We start from the raw sequence: 20,072 nt of genomic DNA on the forward strand, positions 1-20,072 counted from the left end.
AATAGCCTTTCGCTCCCAGTATTTTACCCCTGCCACGAATTTGAAAGAGAGTATTCCAGTCAACATTGTCAAAAGCTTTGTCTAAGTCTACAAATGCTAGAAACGTACGTTTGGCTTTCCTTAATCTATTTTCTAAGGTAAGTCGTAAGGTCAGTATTGCCTCACGTGTTCCAACATTTCTACGGAATCCCGACTGATCTTCCCCGAGGTCGGCTTCTATCTGTTTTTCCATTTGTCTGTAAAGAATTCGCGTTAGTATTTTGGAGCAGTGGCTTATTAAACTGATAGTTCGGTAATTTTCACATCTGTCAACACCTGCTTTCTTTGGGATTGGAATTATTATATTCTTCTTGAAGTCTGAGTGTATTTAGCGTGTCACATAAATTTTGCTCACCAGATGGTAGAGTTTTGTCAGGACTGGCTCTCCCAAGGCTGTCAGTAGAGCCTATATATAGGTATTGCATGACTTGTATTACCTCGCATATAGTGCGATATGATACGTACGTATTGTCTTTGTGGGTAGCCGATGCCGCGTTTACACTACGGGAATGCCTGACGCCGTGACAGGTGTCTAGTTTAGTGGCAGCCTCGCCGGGCGGAATCCATGAGGCGGTGCCCGCTCTTGCTGCCGCAGCCACGAGCCGCGCCAGCTACCTGGCTGACGGTGGATGGCGGCTGCTAGCGGAACCGCTGCCGTAACGTCGCAGCGCCCAGCCAACACGATCGGCGCGGTCGCTGCTCTGGAGGCCCGCGCTGCGACGTGTACAGTACAGCAGGCGCCGCCTTCACACGTCTGTAGACTGACGCCCGCGGCGACTAGCGGCAGTCGTGCCGCGTGCTGAAAATCTTGCACACCGCTAGAAGAGTCCACAGCTGTGTTTCGTGTACGAACATTCAATAGTTTTCTCACTGAAGCAGTTGGTCTCGTTCGATACTGAGCGCCTCTTACACGTCATCATTTACCCTAAAACCGTCGGCACACGGACCGTGCTTTCGAACGTTAACGTTGAGTGTGGCGTGCCAAGTTCAACGTGCTGCTGAACGCTCAGGAACGATGCAACTTGTGCATACGGCACGTGGGCCCCAACGTGGTATACGCGATCGCAACGCACTCCAGCGGCAGTTGAAGGATGTTTCTAGTTCGTAAATCACACTGTTCACTCAACCGGCCCGCTTAAAATTCCCGCGTTGGCTCTACTAAAACGCAAATTTCCTGGTTCGTCCACGAAAAGGAAATAAGGACACAGATTTATAAAAGTTCCATTACAAATAGTGCGGTACAAATTTGGAATACTTCTCCACATACGGCCGGCCGAAGTGGCCGTGCGGTTAAAGGCGCTGCAGTCTGGAACCGCAAGACCGCTACGGTCGCAGGTTCGAATCCTGCCTCGGGCATGGATGTTTGTGATGTCCTTAGGTTAGTTAGGTTTAACTAGTTCTAAGTTCTAGGGGACTGATGACCTCGGAAGTTGAGTCCCATAGTGTTCAGAGCCATTTGAACCATTTTTTCTCCACATACGACAAACATTATTTCATCATTCCCACATTTTAGTAAAATCCCAAGGTCAGTCTTACTTGATCACTGTTCCTACCCAGTAGCAGAATCTTTGCAACATGTGAATTACGAAGCGTAAAACAAAAAGGAGCAAAATATCTTTATACAAGTAGCGCAAGCTGTCTAGTAGATTAAGTAAAAAGAGGTGAACTTATATATACATAACATCAAATATTATAGTGTATACCTTGCCGGCCGGAGTGGCCGAGCGGTCGCAGGTTCAAATCCTGCCTCGGGCATGGATGTGTGTGATGTCCTTAGGTTAGTTAAGTTTAACTAGTTCTAAGTTCTAGGGGACTGATGACCTCAGAAGTTGAGTCCCATAGTGCTCAGAGCCATTTGAACCATTTTTTCTGCACATACGACAAACATTATTTCATCATTCCCACATTTTAGTAAAATCCCAAGGTCAGTCTTACTTGATCACTGTTCCTACCCAGTAGCAGAATCTTTGCAACATGTGAATTACGAAGCGTAAAACAAAAAGGAGCAAAATATCTTTTTACAAGTAGCGCAAGCTGTCTAGTAGATTAAGTAAAAAAAGGTGAACTTATATATACATAACATCAAATATTATAGTGTATACCTTGCCGGCCGGAGTGGCCGAGCGGTCGCAGGTTCAAATCCTGCCTCGGGCATGGATGTGTGTGATGTCCTTAGGTTAGTTAGGTTTAAGTAGTTCTAAGTTCTAGGGGACTGATGACCTCAGCTGTTAAGTCCCATAGTGCTCAGAGCCATTTGAACCATAGTCTATACTTTCATTAAAACAATAATAAAGTATGAGAACCTAATAAAAACGCGAATGTTATGAAAAAAATTTGGAAGTGTCAATACCCGAACCACCGCCCCGACGAACAACTCACTATAAGATGGCGATTCTACTTTTTTTTTGTTAGTAACAATAATATTTTATTTATTCATTTAATTTTAATGTCCCAAAAGAAAAATCATATATAAAAAAGAAGGGAAAGAAATATAGGGCTGAAGTGACATCCTCGTGCCGGCCGAAGTGGCCGTGCGGTTAAAGGCGCTGCATCTGGAACCGCAAGACCGCTACGGTCGCAGGTTCGAATCCTGCCTCGGGCATGGATGTTTATGATGTCCTTAGGTTAGTTTGGTTTAACTAGTTCTAAGTTCTAGGGGACTAATGACCTCAGCAGTTGAGTCCCATAGTGCTCAGAACCATTTTGACATCCTCGTCACTTCACTGGGAGTGCATCCTATCCCTCGAAACAATGTAAACCTGGGACTCCCCACCGCTTCGGGGGGCTACGAAACATGCTGCCTAGAAAGTTCGCAAAATGCATTTTATATTTAGAGTGGCGTCGGATGATTTCGTGTTGTTCTAGTAGATAATGCCAATAGTCCATGCCCGGTATCAAAAATGGTTCAAATGGCTCTGAGCACTATGGGACTTAACATCTGAGGTCATCAGTCCCCTAGAACTTAGAACTACTTAAACCTAACTAACCTAAGGACATCACACACATCCATGCCCGAGGCAGGATTCGAACCTGCGACCGTAGTGGTCGCGCGGTTCCAGACTGAAGCGCCTTTAACCGCGTGGCCACACTGGCCGGCTGCCCGGTATCAAGGTCCGCGAGAGCACGTAGTGCGATGCGTGTCCTCCAATCCATCGGATTGCCGAAGTTGTTTGTGAGGGGAAAAATACAGCGTCAGGGAAAAATAAAGCGTCCGTCGTGATCGTTGACTCGTCGGTGCGTCGGAGGAGGGCCATGATGCGTTGCGTCAACCGCCAAACATCCTTTGCCCCACCGCACTGCACAGAATGTTCGTCGGTGTCCTGCATGCCACATACAAGGCAGAGCGGGGGATCTACCATACGAATGTCGTACAATCGTTGGCGGTTGACTGTCTTGCGGTTGATTAATGTATACCGTGATGAGGAGAGGCGTATGGACAGCTCGCCAAATCTGTCGGTCGCCAGTTTCGTGTTGGGTATTTAAGTTCGACAACATTGCTGCCATGATGACGCCGGAAGTATCGATATATCTCACGGGTAGTGGGGATTCTTGTAGAAGGTATCTGTAACTGAACATAACTAAAATCAACAAAAAATCGCGTGACGTGAGAAAAAGAGGGCGAGATTGTGCCTACGGCCACCGGTGACTCATTACGCTAACCCAACAACACACCCCTTGCTTCTAATCATAGTATGTTACCGTTTGCTGAAAACCTTAATCGTAGATATGTTACTAACTGAAATTTAATTATAACAAATTGTACCAAGAACAATGCGTTTTGAGTGGATCTTCAGTGTGTCGCTCCCTTCAGATAGCCTACTCTCATAATACGCAAGTTACAATAATTCTTTTGCCACGAATATGATGTTTCTCATTATTTTATTGCAACGAATCACACAGTTAACAACGGGTTTTCCAGTGATTCTCAATTTGCTGGTGCTTAGAAACGGCACATATACATATAGGCTTGAAATGAATGCCAATATGGCGCCTCACAACTCTGTACTGAAGAGAGACGGCGTGCGTGTGACGTAGGTGGCGATGTGCCACCTCATTGGTCAACGCTCAGACGCACGCTCGGAATATCTGACATGCCAGATATTGCTCTGCACGTTCGGAAAGACTCCCGAACGTGCTATTTCACGCTATGACGTCAGAAACTCGGCACGCTCAACGTTCGGATGCACGGTCCGTGTGCCAACGGCTTAAGGTGGGACTGAAAGTCGTATTCGTATCTGCTCTGTGAATCGCGTAACTTTTGTGCATCTTCTGTGTATTTTGCGTATTTTCGCGATGCACTTGACGATCCATTAAATTTCGGACCTGCAGCCGCTGAAGCTCCGTTTCTTCAACTGGTATGTCAGCTGTTCTATGATGCAGCATATAATGATGATTAAAGAACCTAATGCCACGCGGTGTGGCCGCGCGGTTAGAGGCGCAATGTCACGAATTGCGCTGCCCCTCCCGCCGGAGGTTCGAGTCCTCCCTCGGGCATGAGTGTGTGTTGTTCTTAGCATTAGTTAGTTTAAGTAGTGTGTAGGTCTAGGGACCGATGACCTCAGCAGGTTGGTCCCCTAGGAATTCACACACATTTGAACATTTGAAAGAACCAGATGTGTTACATCTGTAGTCGACACTGACAGATCTCGAAATCGTTTGATAGAATAGAAACCGGACACAATTTCACAAGTATGTGCTATACAGACGGACAATAAAATTTGTAAAAAATGTATTCTGGTGCCGGCCGCAGTGGTCTCGCGGTTCTAGGCGCTCAGTCTGGAGCCGCGCGACTGCTACGGTCGCAGGTTCGAATCCTGCCTCGGGCATGGATGTATGTGATGTCCTTAGGTTAGTTAGGTTTGGTTCAAATGGCACTGAGCACTATGGGACTTAACATCTATGGTCATCAGTCCCCTAGAACTTAGAACTACTTAAACCTAACTAACCTAAGGACATCACACAACACCCAGTCATCACGAGGCAGAGAAAATACCTGACCCCGCCGGGAATCGAACCCGGGAACCCGGGCGCGGGAAGCGAGAACGCTACCGCACGACCACGAGCTGCGGACTTAGTTAGGTTTAAGTAGTTCTAAGTTCTAGGGGACTGATGACCACAGATGTTAAGTCCCATAGTGCTCAGAGCCATTTTTTGTATTCTGGGAGTCTATGGCGAGTAAAGCAGAAAAATTCGATTGGCGAAGGATTTAACTAATACTGACAACGGTTTCAGGCCAGACTAAGCTTGGAAAGCGATTTACTTGACCAACTCGCAAAAAAAGTGGCTACAGTGCACTTCCTACTAATGGAGTGATATCGCAGCGTGAATCGAACTTCATTAGAGATTCTTTCCATGCACAAGTCTTTGTTGCCGACAAAGGTCTCTGTCCCCTGTGAACGTGCAGCCGCGGCTCTCGGGTTTGAAAGGACGGACGCAAATGTTGCAGCTCCTGCCTGTCGGCTCACTCTGAAGATGGTCGAAAAGTATACGGTCGAAACGTCAGTTGAAGAAATGGAGTTTCACCGGCTGCTTGCTCAAAATCTAATGAATCGCGTAAATCCATTTTTGTGTTTTCTAACGCCTTCGTGTGTCGTGTTTCACAGACAGACGCGGGGAACGAGGCCAGCGTATAGTTGAACATATGTGGAAGACCGTAAAGAGGCCGGTGCATGGATTCAATCCGGAAGTGGCCCAGTGGCCTCTCACGAGGTGTACAGCCAGCAGCGGCTGTTGTTTACTAGCAGACTAAAATAGCTACCGCTAATGTAACGTGCGTGGCAGTGGGGCTACGGTATTTGTTATAGTCAACAACTCGGTCAAGGCTAAAGTGAGACAAATACCGACCCAGAAGGTGAAATATGTGGGTGAAGGTAAACGTAAAAGGCGAGCCAAAACCGACCCTGGCCCTGCCGCCGGTCACCTGTATTCATTCTCTCATACATTCACGTATCATGTTCTGTGAGTCCACCATGAAGCAGAATCCTCAGGGACGTAGAGCGAGTCAGTGCATAAATTAGCGCTTAGAGGTACAAGTCTGATATGCCACAGTAAACTGCATTAACTATGAACGATCATACCATGATTTACTCTGAGCTTACGATTGAACATATTAAACACTTATCGTGGAAGTGAAAATCTGAATGAGTGCAATTATTCAAAGGTCTTTCAAGGTCGTTCTGCAGTGCAGTCTAAAGAATGTTCATATCGCCCACTTTCGCAAAATAGGTACTGTTTTGAGGTTAGGATGATTAGGAGTGAAAATATGCGATTAAAGTAGACCTGATGATTATGAAAGGACGCTGAACTGAATTTCTTAATCAGTTTATCAAAATGCTCATTGCATTCAATTATTATATTCACCAGAACTCCGAAAATCTATTTCAGAGGGACATCGTAGAGCCGTTAATGCTCAATTCTACATGCGTACATGTTATTTTGAAGGTTGGTTGCCAAGAAAAAACTAAGGCTGAGTGCATGCATTGTCCTCTTCGTTTCCTGTATTGAAAGATTTACCTCGCTGAATTGATACGCTTGTGCCCTTTGGGGAAAAAACAATTTACTGTTCAAGTTGCGGGATGTTTGAAACGAAATTCTGATTATACTGAGTACAATCGTGTCGCAGTAAGGGGAATGAATTTTAGTTTAACAACACTTTACTAAAAGTTTTACTCACTGAGTGTAGGCCTGGCCCCCACAAGAAGTAAGTTTGGCAACGCGGCAAGAGCGCATTCAAGTTAAATGTAAAAAAAAAAATGGCTTTGAGCACTATGGGACTTAACTTCTGAGGTCATCAGTTCCCTAGAACTTAGAACTACTTAAACCTAACTAACCTAAGGACATCACACACACTCATGCCCGAGGCAGAATTCTAACCTGCGACCGTAGCAGTCACGCGGTTCCAGACTATAGCGCCTAGAACCGCTCGGCCACTCCGGCCGGCAGATAAATGTAGTCGGCGCTGAAATTTCATGAAGTACTCATAGCGAAGAGCTGAGTCGGCGTGCAGTTGGCGTTACTGAGTTAACTTACGATTAGACGAGAGGGTGCAGATAGTAACAGTATCGAGAGAGTACTACGAAACGACTGAGCTTAAAACCCTGGGTGAAATTTTAATAATCTCTCCACAAAGGAAAAAGGAAATGTAAAGCGCTTAATTTAATCGTTCTGCGGGTGATTTAAAACATTTTCCTGAAGAACTTCTCTCCAGACTTTGTGGACAATATTAGGAAATACCCTAAGGAGAAACTTGGTGGCTTTAGCCGCACAAAGATAAGAATAGAATTTAAAAAAAATGTCAGTTCAATACTGTTTCAGAACAGAAGACATCAGGGTAAATGTGAATAGCAGCTCTCAGTTGTGAAAGTAGGCTTACATAGTAAAAGATACACTGCGCTCAAGACGTTTACTGGTTTATTTGGATAACAACGTGCAGTTATGCATCATTCGACGAGTCTGTGCTCATTCAGCGACAGTGTTTAAAGTTTCTGGTAAACAACGCTCCCAATTGTCGTTTAATTGTTGACTGGCTGCCATTTGTGTGTGTTCAATTCAAAACACTCCACAAGAAAACAGCTAAACTCCTCTTTTCGACAACCACTGTACCTGGTAGATAGAAATTCGCAACAATTTATTTTTCAGGGCTTTAAAATAAACGACTTAAACTTTTACTATCGTTACGTCAGATAAAAAGCGTTAGGCCATGTTACGAGCTTTGATGGACGATGACACGAAATGATCGAATGTCTTTTAGGGCGGGAGACCTCATCCCGTCTGAGTTTTTTTGGCCTTCTCGTGCAAGTCTTTATTTGACGCCGCTTCGGCGACTTGCGCTTCTTTGTGACGAAACGATAAAATCTCCGACCCATCCGGGAAGCGAAGCCAGTACCCCACGCCCTAGAGACAGTGACGCTAAGCGCTACAACAAAAGCCGTGAACGACGGACGTTGAAGTTTACTGTGTGTCATCAACAGGCAGTACATACACGCGCCAAGTCATCAACATTCTTTGTCGTGTTGGAGGAAAGCAGTTTAACGATCACCGTTTACAAAGACCGCAGTATGCCACAGAAATTAACGATACGGACAGAGCCGGCGAAACATCACGAGCAGCAGGATAATGGCCGGATGTAACCAGTCTGCACATTAGTCGAAAGCGGCCTACTTGTAAGAACATCGCAGCGTTTCCGCCTTGTCTGCGCCTCCGTCTAACACGTCGCACGGCGCAATCACACTGATGCGACCACCGCCGGCCAAGTTTGCAAATGGCGCTGTCCAAAGCCGGTGCGGCACAGGACACAGATTACAGAGGTGAACGACGGCTGCGAAGCTGTGAGCAGGCGAATACACGTGGCCGAGCGGTTCTAAGCGCTTCAGTCCGGAACCGCGCGACTGCTACGGTCGCAGGCTCGAATCCTGCCTCGGGCATGGATGTGTGTGATGTCCTTAGGCTAGTTAGGTTTAAGTAGTTCTTCTTAAGTTCTAGGGGACTGATGACCTCAGATGTTAAGTCCCATAGCGCTCAGAGCCATTTGAAAACACGTGCAACTGTCGAGCAACTGACCGCCCAGATGAAGCGAGGATCAGTCGACAGTGTCCCGTCAACAAGCGTTCGACAGTCTTCTCACCGACCGTTCAGCGAAAGCTGCTGCGTGTGTGCCGCTGCAGCAGGCGCCTGATTGCTGTACCCGTGCTGACTGCTGCTCTCTGACGAGGAAGCCCGCAGTTTGCACACCAACGCCGCAACTCGACGTTCAAGTTCTAAGGCCTCCGATTTTTTTTCTCCGGACTGGAAACAGATAGAAACATGCGCATTGTTTTAAAAGAGGCCGCGTTCATTGTCAATACATCCCAGAGATGGCAGCACCGTACGGCAGATCCGAACTGTTTTAAATACTTAAAATGGCGACGTTTTCCTTACTTGAACAGCGTGCAATCATTCGTTTTCTGAATTTGCGTGGTGTGAAACCAATTGAAATTCATCGACAGTTGAAGGAGACGTGGTGATGGAGTTGTGGATGTGTCGAAAGTGCGTTCGTGGGTGCGACAGTTTAATGAAGGCAGAACATCGTGTGACAACAAACCGAAACAACCTCGGGCTCGCACAAGCCGATCTGACGACACGATCCAGAAACTGGAGAGAATTGTTTTGGGGGATCGCCGAATGACTGTTGAACAGATCGCCTCCAGAGTTGGCATTTCTGTGGGTTCTGTGCACACAATCCTGCATGACGACCTGAAAATGCGAAAAGTGTCATCCAGGAGGGTGCCACGGATACTGACGGACGACCACACGGCTGCCTGTGTGGCATGTTGCCGAGCAATGTTGACGCGCAACGACAGCATGAATGGGACTTTCTTTTCGTCGGTTGTGACAATGGATGAGACGTGGATGCCATTTTTCAATCCAGAAGCAAAGCGCCAATCAGCTCAATGGAAGCACACAGATTCACCGCCACCAAAAAAATTTCGGGTAACCGCCAGTGCTGAAAAAATGATGGTGTCCATGTTCTGGGACAGCGAGGGCGTAATCGTTACCCATTGCGTTCCAAAGGGCACTACGGTAACAGGTGCATCCTACGAAAATGTTTTGGATAACAAATTCCTTCCTGCACTGCAACAAAAACGTCCGGGAAGGGCTGCGTGTGTGCTGTTTCACCAAGACAATGCACCCGCACGTCGAGCTAACGTTACGCAACAGTTTCTTCGTGATAACAACTTTGAAGTGATTCCTCATGCTCCCTACTCGCCTGACCTGGCTCCTAGTGACTTTTGGCTTTTTCCAACAATGAAAGACACTCTCCGTGGCCGCACATTCACCAGCCGTACTGCTATTGCCTCGGCGATTTTCCAGAGGTCAAAACAGACTCCTAAAGAAGCCTTCGCCGCTGCCATGGAATCATGGCGTCAGCGTTGTGAAAAATGTGTACGTCTGCAGGGCGATTACGTCGAGAAGTAACGCCAGTTTCATCGATTTCGGGTGAGTAGCTAATTAGAAAAAAAATCGGAGGCCTTAGAACTTGAATGCACCTCGTAAGGTGCCTGTTACGTGAGGAAGACATTTTTACCAGTTTTAATAAATTACTGTCTCTTATTGATGTATTCACGATAGTTGGGAAGTGCTGTAGTCCTTAGCCGGCCACGAGTCGGAAAGCATTTCCCACGCTGGCTGGCTAGGTGACCAAGCGACCATATGACGCGCGTAGTGGGGTGGGGCTCGGCGCTGGACCTTAGCAACAAGCGTCGGCCTGGGAAATATACACGACGGGAAGTACCGCCATCTTGGCGCCAAAGTCACCGATTTTGTTTATTTATATTTAATAATTAAAGTCATTTATGACAACATGAATACTAGGAGGAGCCTATGGATGTTTAAAACTATTTATCATAGTTTTGCCTCGTTAAAATTCACACCCGTTCATTAACAAACGCATATCTTAGTAAGTACGAACTTGATCGGAAGTCCACGAACTGTGACGAAACTAGTAAGAGATACGAACTGCGCGCCAAAGCCGGCAGTCGGCGTTAAGAGCTCTTCCTGTCTTGTTCGATGATAGCCATGCTCTCGGTTAGGAGTAGTTTGTGACACGAGTGTTTCATTATTGATCTAATAGGAATAAAAGTGATATTACGGCATTCTGAATGTTAATTTCGAGTAAATAGATACCCCAAAGTTGATCGACAGCAAATTGAGATAATTAGCTTCCACTGACAGAGACGTCCAATGCGGCAATGAAGAATCTGCACGGGACGACATTTACGAGAGCTTCACCGCGCACAGGTAGGAGGAAATCCGACGACACGACCCACCGAGGCGGACCAAGGAAGGTCCGGCTTACACTCGCAAATTCCGGGTGGAAATGCTCACCAGTTATACTGTACGTCACATATACCACCCTCTTCAGTTTAGAAGCGAGGGGATCTTGCAACGTTCACTGAGTGGCGACAGGTGGTCTTTTCAGATGAATACTGCATCGGACAAATGGCCGTTGGCGTGTACTGCGTGAAACATCTGTAAGCGATGGGTCCAGGCCAGAGGAGGGAGCGTTATGGTTTGGGGAATATTTTCGTGGCACTCCGTAGGTGATCTCGTCAGTAGGGAAGCCACAGTGGATCTACACAAGCGTGCATCTATCCTTGCGGACCATGGCCACTCCTGAATGCAGTTCTCTTTTCCTCGGGACGATAGCATCTACCAGCAGGGTACGTGCCTGGTTCAAAGAGCACCAGGATGACTTTACCGCACTCCCCTGGCCACCAGAGTACCCAGACTTGAACCCAATCGTGCATCTGTGGGACCGCCTCGATCGGGCTTTTCCCGCCGGGGATCCTCAACCGAGAAACACAGCGCAGCTGGCCGCGGCGCTGGAGTGTACAAAGAAGGGCAGCTCGTTTTGTATTATCGCGAAATATGTGTCACAGACATGATACGTGAATAGGAGTGACAATCATTAAAACAAAGGCGTTTTTCGTTGCGACGCGATCTTTTCATGAAATTTCAATCACCAGTTTTCTCCTCCGATTGCGAAAACATTCTGTTGGCACCCACCTACATAGGAAGAAATTATCATCACGATAAAATGAGAGAAAATCAGGGCTCGCACAGAAATATTTAAGTGCTCGTTTCCCCGCGTGCCGTTCGAGAGTGGAACGTTAGAGAGACAGCTTGAAGGTGGTTCATTGAACCATCTCCCAAGCACTTTATTGTGAATAATAGAGTAATCACGTAGATGTAGATGTGGCTTCCAGAACGTCATTGACACTCTTCCTGCACGTCTCACATCGGTCCAAGTTGCTGAAGGTGGCCGGCCGGGGTGGACGAGCGGTTCTAGGCGCTACAGTCTGAAACCGCGCGACCGCTACGGTCGCAGGTTCGAATCCTGCCTCGGGCATGGATGTGTGTGACATCCTTAGGTTGGTTCGGTTTAAGTAGTTCTAAGTTCTGGGGGACTGATGACCTCAGGCGTTAAGTCCCATAGTGCTCAGAGCCATTTTATTTGCTGAAGGTGGTTATTTATGCTTTTGACAGGCGGTCTCATTAATGCTTCTGGACAGAGTAAACGTGTAGTACAGGTAGCGCTGCAGTCTTGCCTACAAACCAAAGCCTGACGAAATCAATATAACTAGCGCACAGCTCGAGAAGATAAAGCCTCCCGTGTTATGAAGTATGATTATGCGCCAAAGTGAAACGTTATGTACCGAACTGTGAATAGCACGAGCACCTTTTGGTCGCTAGTAAAGCCAGCTGTCTGGTGAAAGATCATTTATTTGGTAGCCACGCAGCTACTGAAGCGGAAGAATACAAACTTTCCACCTGTGCATCAACTTCCCTACTCCAGATATTTCTCTGCAGTGCTTCACAGAGCGGCGGTGACCATATTTTTCGGGCAATGGAATCCTCGTATCTGGCGGTAATACGTTGTCTTTACTCTTAACTGAGTAATAAACGGCTCACTAGAGACAAAGTAGCACTTGATATGTCGGCTGTGGCAAGCAAATAAAATTCAGTGCTGACGCACGCGACAAAAATGAGGGATGTCGAGACAATCAACCGCCGCAGACTAAGACGCAAGATGCGAACATCCAGAATGGTGTCCGTCCATACTCGAGATTTCACTCATCGATAAATCTGCTCCTAAGACGGCCGAATTTTGAGAGTTCTAATGAAAGAAATCACCCCGTACATCAAGCGATAAAAACCGACAGATGTTGCGGTTATTTTTATGAGTACCCGAAGGAGGTATGATAGGGACGTTACTGTGCGGAGTATGTAAATAATTTTGTCCACAGCGTCGGGAGCACCGTGAGGTCGTTCGCAGACGATGCAACTGACTGTAGAAAGGCAGTAACGCTAGAGGACTGGCGAATTGGAGGAAGCTCCGGATTTCCGGTTCACATTGGCAGATTCCCTGAACATAAATAAACGTAAACTACTGCGCATAAATAGCCGAAGAAATACGCTACTTTTCGATTACGCGATTGGCGACAGACCCCTGGGGACAGTAACTACACAAAAATATCTACGAGGAAAAGTATAATAACCTCACAAACCAAATCGTAGTGAAATGATATGACAGGCTGGCATTCATTGGGAGAATCTTAAGGAAATCTGACTCACCCAGAGCTGGCCGCTGTGGCCGAGCGGTTCTAGGCGCTTCAGTCTGGAACCGCGCGACCGCTACGGTCGCAGGTTCGAATCCTGCCTCGGTCATGGATGTGTGTAATGTCTTTAGGTTAGTTAGGTTTAAGTAGTTCTAAGTTCTAGGGGACTGATCACCTCAGATGTTAAGTCCCATAGTGCTCAGAGCCATTTGAACCATTTTTTAACTCACCCGGGAAAGAAACGGCTTACAAAACATTTGCTCGACGTATTCTTGAGTATTGCTCATCAGTCTGCGAGCCATACTATGTTAGTTTAATAGAAAATGTAAAGAAGATCCAACGAACAGCGGCGGGTTACGTTACGTGCAGACGCTACAAGACAGGCGCTGTCCTTCTCGGAGAGGTTTACTGTCAAAATTTCGAGAGAATACTTTCCGGGAAGAGCTACGCAACATATTAGTTCCTTCCGCATATTTCTCGCGAAATGCACATTACGAGAAAATGCGAGAAATCAGGGTTCAGACGCGGTTTTAGGAGCATTTAATTCCCACGCGACATTCGCGACTGGAACAGGGAAGGGGAGAAAAAGACAATAGTGCTAAAAGTGCGCAGTCTGTTTCCAATGCTTTCCAAAGTGATTGCAAATGCAGCGGCCCAAATGCAGAGCGCGTGTTGTTCTTTTGTCAAGGTTCCTCACTGACCATCGGACATTGCTGCTGCTCATAATCCACATCAGTCCACTGAGCTGTTACCGGTAGTTCTGAGTAACAAGCAAGTATTACGGAGGTGCTTCGGGAACTCAAATGGAATTCACTGGAGGGAAGCCGACGTTCTTCTCGAGGTGCGCTGTTGAGAATATTCAGGGAACTGGCATTTCAAGCCGACTGCAGGACGATTCTTCTGCCGCCAACGTTCATAAATTTTTGTGTGAGGACCACAAACATAAGATTAGAGAGTTTAGGACTATTACGGAGTCATGTAGTCAGTCGTTTTTCCCTCGCTCTGTTTGCGACTGGAACAGAAAAGACAATGACTAGTAACGGTGCAGCGTACCCTCCGCCAGGCACCATACGGTACCATGCGGGGTATGTATGTAGATGTGGATCAATGTCGCAGACAATTTCTCCTTTATGCCCTTTCGGCAAGGTTTGCTGTCCATTTCTAATTCCGTTGTTGTCGATGCATTCGTAAAAAACCATTTATACAAATTACTTTGCAGCCGGACGCGGTGGCCGAGCTGTTCTAGGCGCTTCAGTCCGGAACCATGTGGCTGCTACGGTCGCAGGTTCGAATCCTGCCTCGGGCATGGATGTGTGTGATGTCCTTAGGTTAGTTAGGCTTACTTAGTTGTAAGTCTAGGGGACTGATGACCTCAGATGTTAACTCCCATAGTGCTTAGAGCCATTTGAACCATTTTTTAATTACTTTGCTTTACTCATTTCGTCTCCAGTGGTACTTAAACGCGTGAAGTTCTACGAGTAACGGTAACTATATCACGTCGCATAGCATGACTCACTGTATTGTGCCCTAGATGCTTGAATTCTTTAGACGAAATGTACGAGACAAAAGAGCTAAAGTAAATGTTATAACCGTAGTTCAGTTCACAAGTACCAGTCACAAAAAAGTTTAAGCACTCTGCAGTTAGAGCTGTTAGGAATACACTTCGGAACTTAAATAGCGCGAAGTGAGGTGGCAAGCGACTAGCAAGACACTGTGGAACCCTTATGCTGTTAACGACAGGAGCCGCAGCGGTTATTTTAAAGAGGTATCTCATTAAAATCCCTGCGAAAACACTTAAAAGTACTACAAAATGACTTGGCAGTAAGATGACACGGCAGTAAACTCAGAAATATTTTAATGAGTGGTGTTGTACTACTGAAGTTTTTAATCGTAACCAGCGAGTAATGATGGGCTCTTAAGATTTCATAATGAAGAGTAACAAAAACAACTTAAACAATATAATTTTTGTGAGCGGTAGCTGTAAAGTACAGAAAGCTGGCTTAAGCCAGAGATAAATTCTGCCGAAATTTTTACAAAGGTACACACGGTGTTTAGAAAGGATAGATTGCATGCAACCGGTGGTGGAGTGTTCATCGCTGTTAGTAGTAGTTTATCCTGTAGTGAAGTAGAAGTGGATAGTTCCTGTGAATTATTATGGGTGGAGGTTACACTAAACAACCGAACTAGGTTAATAATTGGCTCCTTTTACCGACCTCCCGACTCAGCAGCATTAGTGGCAGAACAACTGAGAGAAAATTTGGAATACATTTCACATAAATTTTCTCAGCATGTTATAGTCTTAGGTGGAGATTTCAATTTACCAGATATAGACTGGGACACTCAGATGTTTAGGACGGGTGGTAGGGACAGAGCATCGAGTGACATTATACTGAGTGCACTATCCGAAAATTACCTCGAGCAATTAAACAGAGAACCGACTCGTGGAGATAACATCTTGGACCTACTGATAACAAACAGACCCGAACTTTTCGAATCTGTATGTACAGAACAGGGAATCAGTGATCATAAGGCCGTTGCAGCATCCCTGAATATGGAAGTTAATAGGAATATAAAAAAGGGAGGAAGGTTTATCTGTTTAGCAAGAGTAATAGAAGGCAGATTTCAGACTACCTAACAGATCAAAACGAAAATTTCTGTTCCGACACTGACAATGTTGAGTGTTTATGGAAAAAGTTCAAGGCAATCGTAAAATGCGTTTTAGACAGGTACGTGCCGAGTAAAACTGTGAGGGACGGGAAAAACCCACCGTGGTACAACAACAAAGTTAGGAAACTACTGCGAAAGCAAAGAGAGCTCCACTCCAAGTTTAAAAGCAGCCAAAACCTCTCAGACAAACTGAAGCTAAACGATGTCAAAGTTAGCGTAAGGAGGGCTATGCGTGAAGCGTTCATTGAATTCGAAAGTAAAATTCTATGTACCGACTTGACAGAAAATCCTAGGAAGTTCTGGTCTTACGTTAAATCAGTAAGTGGCTCGAAACAGCATATCCAGACACTACGGGATGATGATGGCATTGAAACAGAGGATGACACGCGTAAAGCTGAAATACTAAACACATTTTTCCAAAGCTGTTTCACAGAGGAAGACCGCACTGCAGTTCCTTCTCTAAATCCTCGCACTAACGAAAAAATGGCTGACATCGAAATAAGTGTCCAAGGAATAGAAAAGCAACTGGAATCACTCAATAGAGGAAAGTCCACTGGACCTGACGGGATACCAATTCGATTCTACACAGAGTACGCGAAAGAACTTGCCCCCCTTCTAACAGCCGTGTACCGCAAGTCTCTAGAGGAACGGAGGGTTCCAAATGATTGGAAAAGAGCACAGATAGTCCCAGTCTTCAAGAAGGGTCGTCGAGCAGATGCGCAAAACTATAGACCTATATCTCTTACGTCGATCTCTTGTAGAATTTTAGAACATGTTTTTTGCTCGCGTATCATGTCATTTCTGGAAACCCAGAATCTACTATGTAGGAATCAACATGGATTCCGGAAACAGCGATCGTGTGAGACCCAACTCGCCTTATTTGTTCATGAGACCCAGAAAATATTAGATACAGGCTCCCAGGTAGATGCTATTTTTCTTGACTTCCGGAAGGCGTTCGATACAGTTCCGCACTGTCGCCTGATAAACAAAGTAAGAGCCTACGGAATATCAGACCAGCTGTGTGGCTGGATTGAAGAGTTTTTAGCAAACAGAACACAGCATGTTGTTATCAATGGAGAGACGTCTACAGACGTTAAAGTAACCTCTGGCGTCCCACAGGGGAGTGTTATGGGACCATTGCTTTTCACAATATATATAAATGACTTAGTAGATAGTGTCGGAAGTTCCATGCGGCTTTTCGCGGATGATGCTGTAGTATACAGAGAAGTTGCTGCATTAGAAAATTGTAGCGAAATACAGGAAGATCTGCAGCGGATAGGCACTTGGTGCAGGGAGTGGCAACTGACCCTTAACATAGACAAATGTAATGTATTGCGAATACATAGAAAGAAGGATCCTTTATTGTATGATTATATGATAGCGGAACAAACACTGGTAGCAGTTACTTCTGTAAAATATCTGGGAGTATGCGTACGGAACGATTTGAAGTGGAATGATCATATAAAACTAATTGTTGGTAAGGCGGGTACCAGGTTGAGATTCATTGGGAGAGTGCTTAGAAAATGTAGTCCATCAACAAAGGAGGTGGCTTACAAAACACTCGTTCGACCTATACTTGAGTATTGCTCATCAGTGTGGGATCCGTACCAGGTCGGGTTGACGGAGGAGATAGAGAAGATCCAAAGAAGAGCGGCGCGTTTCGTCACTGAGTTATTTGGTAACCGTGATAGCGTTACGGAGATGTTTAATAAACTCAAGTGGCAGACTCTGCAAGAGAGGCGCTCTGCATCGCGGTGTAGCTTGCTCGCCAGGTTTCGAGAGGGTGCGTTTCTGGATGAGGTATCGAATATATTGCTTCCCCCTACTTATACTTCCCGAGGAGATCACGAATGTAAAATTAGAGAGATTAGAGCGCGCACGGAGGCTTTCAGACAGTCGTTCTTCCCGCGAACCATACGCGACTGGAACAGGAAAGGGAGGTAATGACAGTGGCACGTAAAGTGCCCTCCGCCACACACCGTTGGGTGGCTTGCGGAGTATCAATGTAGATGTAGATGAAAGTGGTTTAAAATACATTTACATCCTTTAGATATAGTCTCAGTAGACTGAAGTATCTTGACCTCTAATGAGAAACATTTATTTGTGTCTCCCGGAAAGCCACTGTGGGATGCATAACGCTTTTCTTTTCAGAATCGTAGCGAATGGTGCGAGGAGACTCATTGGGAGGTTTCTGTTCTCCGTACTAAATCAAATTTATTGCGTTACTTCTTTCTTTCTTTCTTTCACTTGCGCCCTCCTTGTCCCGCAACGATCGCAGGGTCGGCGTGGTTACAACGGAATTGGCAAGGTTAATTGAAAGGGGTGGCCGGATGCCCTTCCTGTCGCCCCCCCCCTCCCCCGCCAGGACGGAATGAGTGTACCCCAGCTGTCTGCGTCTAGTGTAAACCATGAAATAGTGCGGAAGTGTTACAATGTCTGCGTGTCGTGTAACTGAGGCGGGATGTGGGGACCAGCCCAGTATTCACCTAGCGGGATGAGGAAAACCTCCTAAAAACGACATCCAGGCTGGCCGGTGGCCTACGTCGTTAATCCGCCGGGCGGATTCGAACCGGGGCGGCCAACACCGACTCAAACGAAGGCCTCGGCGCTTGTTCGTGACGTCACGTCAGCTAGGCACGGCGAACGCCAGGTCTGTTGCAGGCATACTCATAATGGTGGTGTCTCCCTCTCTCACAGAGGAAAATGTGAAACTATTGGCGGTAGTTGACCAACACACATTGTTCTGAGAGATTTCTGCAATCAATTAATTGTGCAATTCATTACACTTCTTAACAAGTAGTGTACTCCTGAACTTAAATTTCCACCTGTTTTAAGGATTGACATACAAAAACAACTTCATGGTCCAGCAGCAACAGAATTCGTGCTTATTTATTACCTTATTTGTAAATCTGAGGACGTTACGTTTGTAGTGGGTTGCTTTTACAAGAAACTGTGGACATATTGGTGCTCTTCTTTAGGTATCTTGGTTGACTGTGGGGTGAGGAGCACTGAATGTTACTGAAATATCTTGCGATTGTACACGTTGGGGGAGGGGGTGGCGGACAGAAGAAGAGGCAAAAGAGAGATACTTGTTTTATCAAATAAAATTTTTTTATCTTATAAAGTTTCTCCTTTCAGTTGCAAGAGGGGAATATTTATCTTTTCTAATGAGCATGTTTAAAAAAGTTTAAGCTCAGCAGTATTTTCGATGTATGAAACTATTTTGTTTCCTGTTTAGAATTCCTTTCGTTGAAAACGACTGTAATCTAATGACTGGCAACAGGTGGACATTTACACACGTAAATTAGTTCACATTTCTAGTGACGATGTCAAACGAAAATAAATAAATAAATAAAAGAAACGAGTTCATTGTAAGGGAGTTGGGGTAAGTTTCGATAACAAAATGGATGAAGTAAATATAGTTACTCGAATGTAAAATTTCCGAAGCTTGCAATGGGGCAAAGCATCTTCTCATATTGATCTACGTTTGTTTCGAGAGGATTCAGTAATACAGAACTATGATCTTCATTTGTAGCTTTACGATAGTAAGAAAATCTTTGATCTAAATAAAATTACAGAATCCATTTTGTCCAAAATTAAGAGATTTACAGTGATAAGCACGCCCAGGCGTTTCTGCCTGCAACAGACCTGGCGTTCGCCGTGCCTAGCTGACGTGACGTCACCAACAAGCGCCGAGGCCTTCCTTTGAGTCGGTGTTGGGCCGGAGAGCCTACCCGAGTCCAGGAAGCAGCGCAAATTTATTGCGTTACGATCACTGTCAAATATAACACGGAAATTCATAACAGCGCACAAACGTGCACAACCCCGAGCTTCTCGCACCACGTGACTGGTGAGCAGCTTCACTGGTGTAGAGGTGAAAGTCTGTTTCCCAGCGCGTCGCGGGGTGGAGTGGAGTGGAGTGGAGTGGAGTGGAGTGCTGGTGCTGTCTGTGAGCTGAGCTCCCGCTGGCGTCGCGCCTGCGTGGCCTTTAACCTGCCGGAGAGAAACCAGGCTCCTGATTGGGGAGCCTCAAAGCAATCGGGGCGGGGACCAGCCGCTGCACACAGTTCGGAATGCAGGGGCGGCTCCCACGACTCGACAACTGCCCCGCGCCTGTAATCACACCTTCCACAAGGCACCGAAGCTTTGACGTAATGCCACAGTGGGCTCCGTGAAAACGGTCGCTCGTGCAACACGCATACAGTTCGATGGGATAAAGTGTCGACAACGGAAAAGTATTTCTTACGAAACACAGGGCGTGTCGTAATG

Source organism: Schistocerca piceifrons, chromosome 4, assembly GCF_021461385.2.
Source record: "Schistocerca piceifrons isolate TAMUIC-IGC-003096 chromosome 4, iqSchPice1.1, whole genome shotgun sequence".
Lineage (NCBI taxonomy): Eukaryota > Metazoa > Arthropoda > Insecta > Orthoptera > Acrididae > Schistocerca > Schistocerca piceifrons.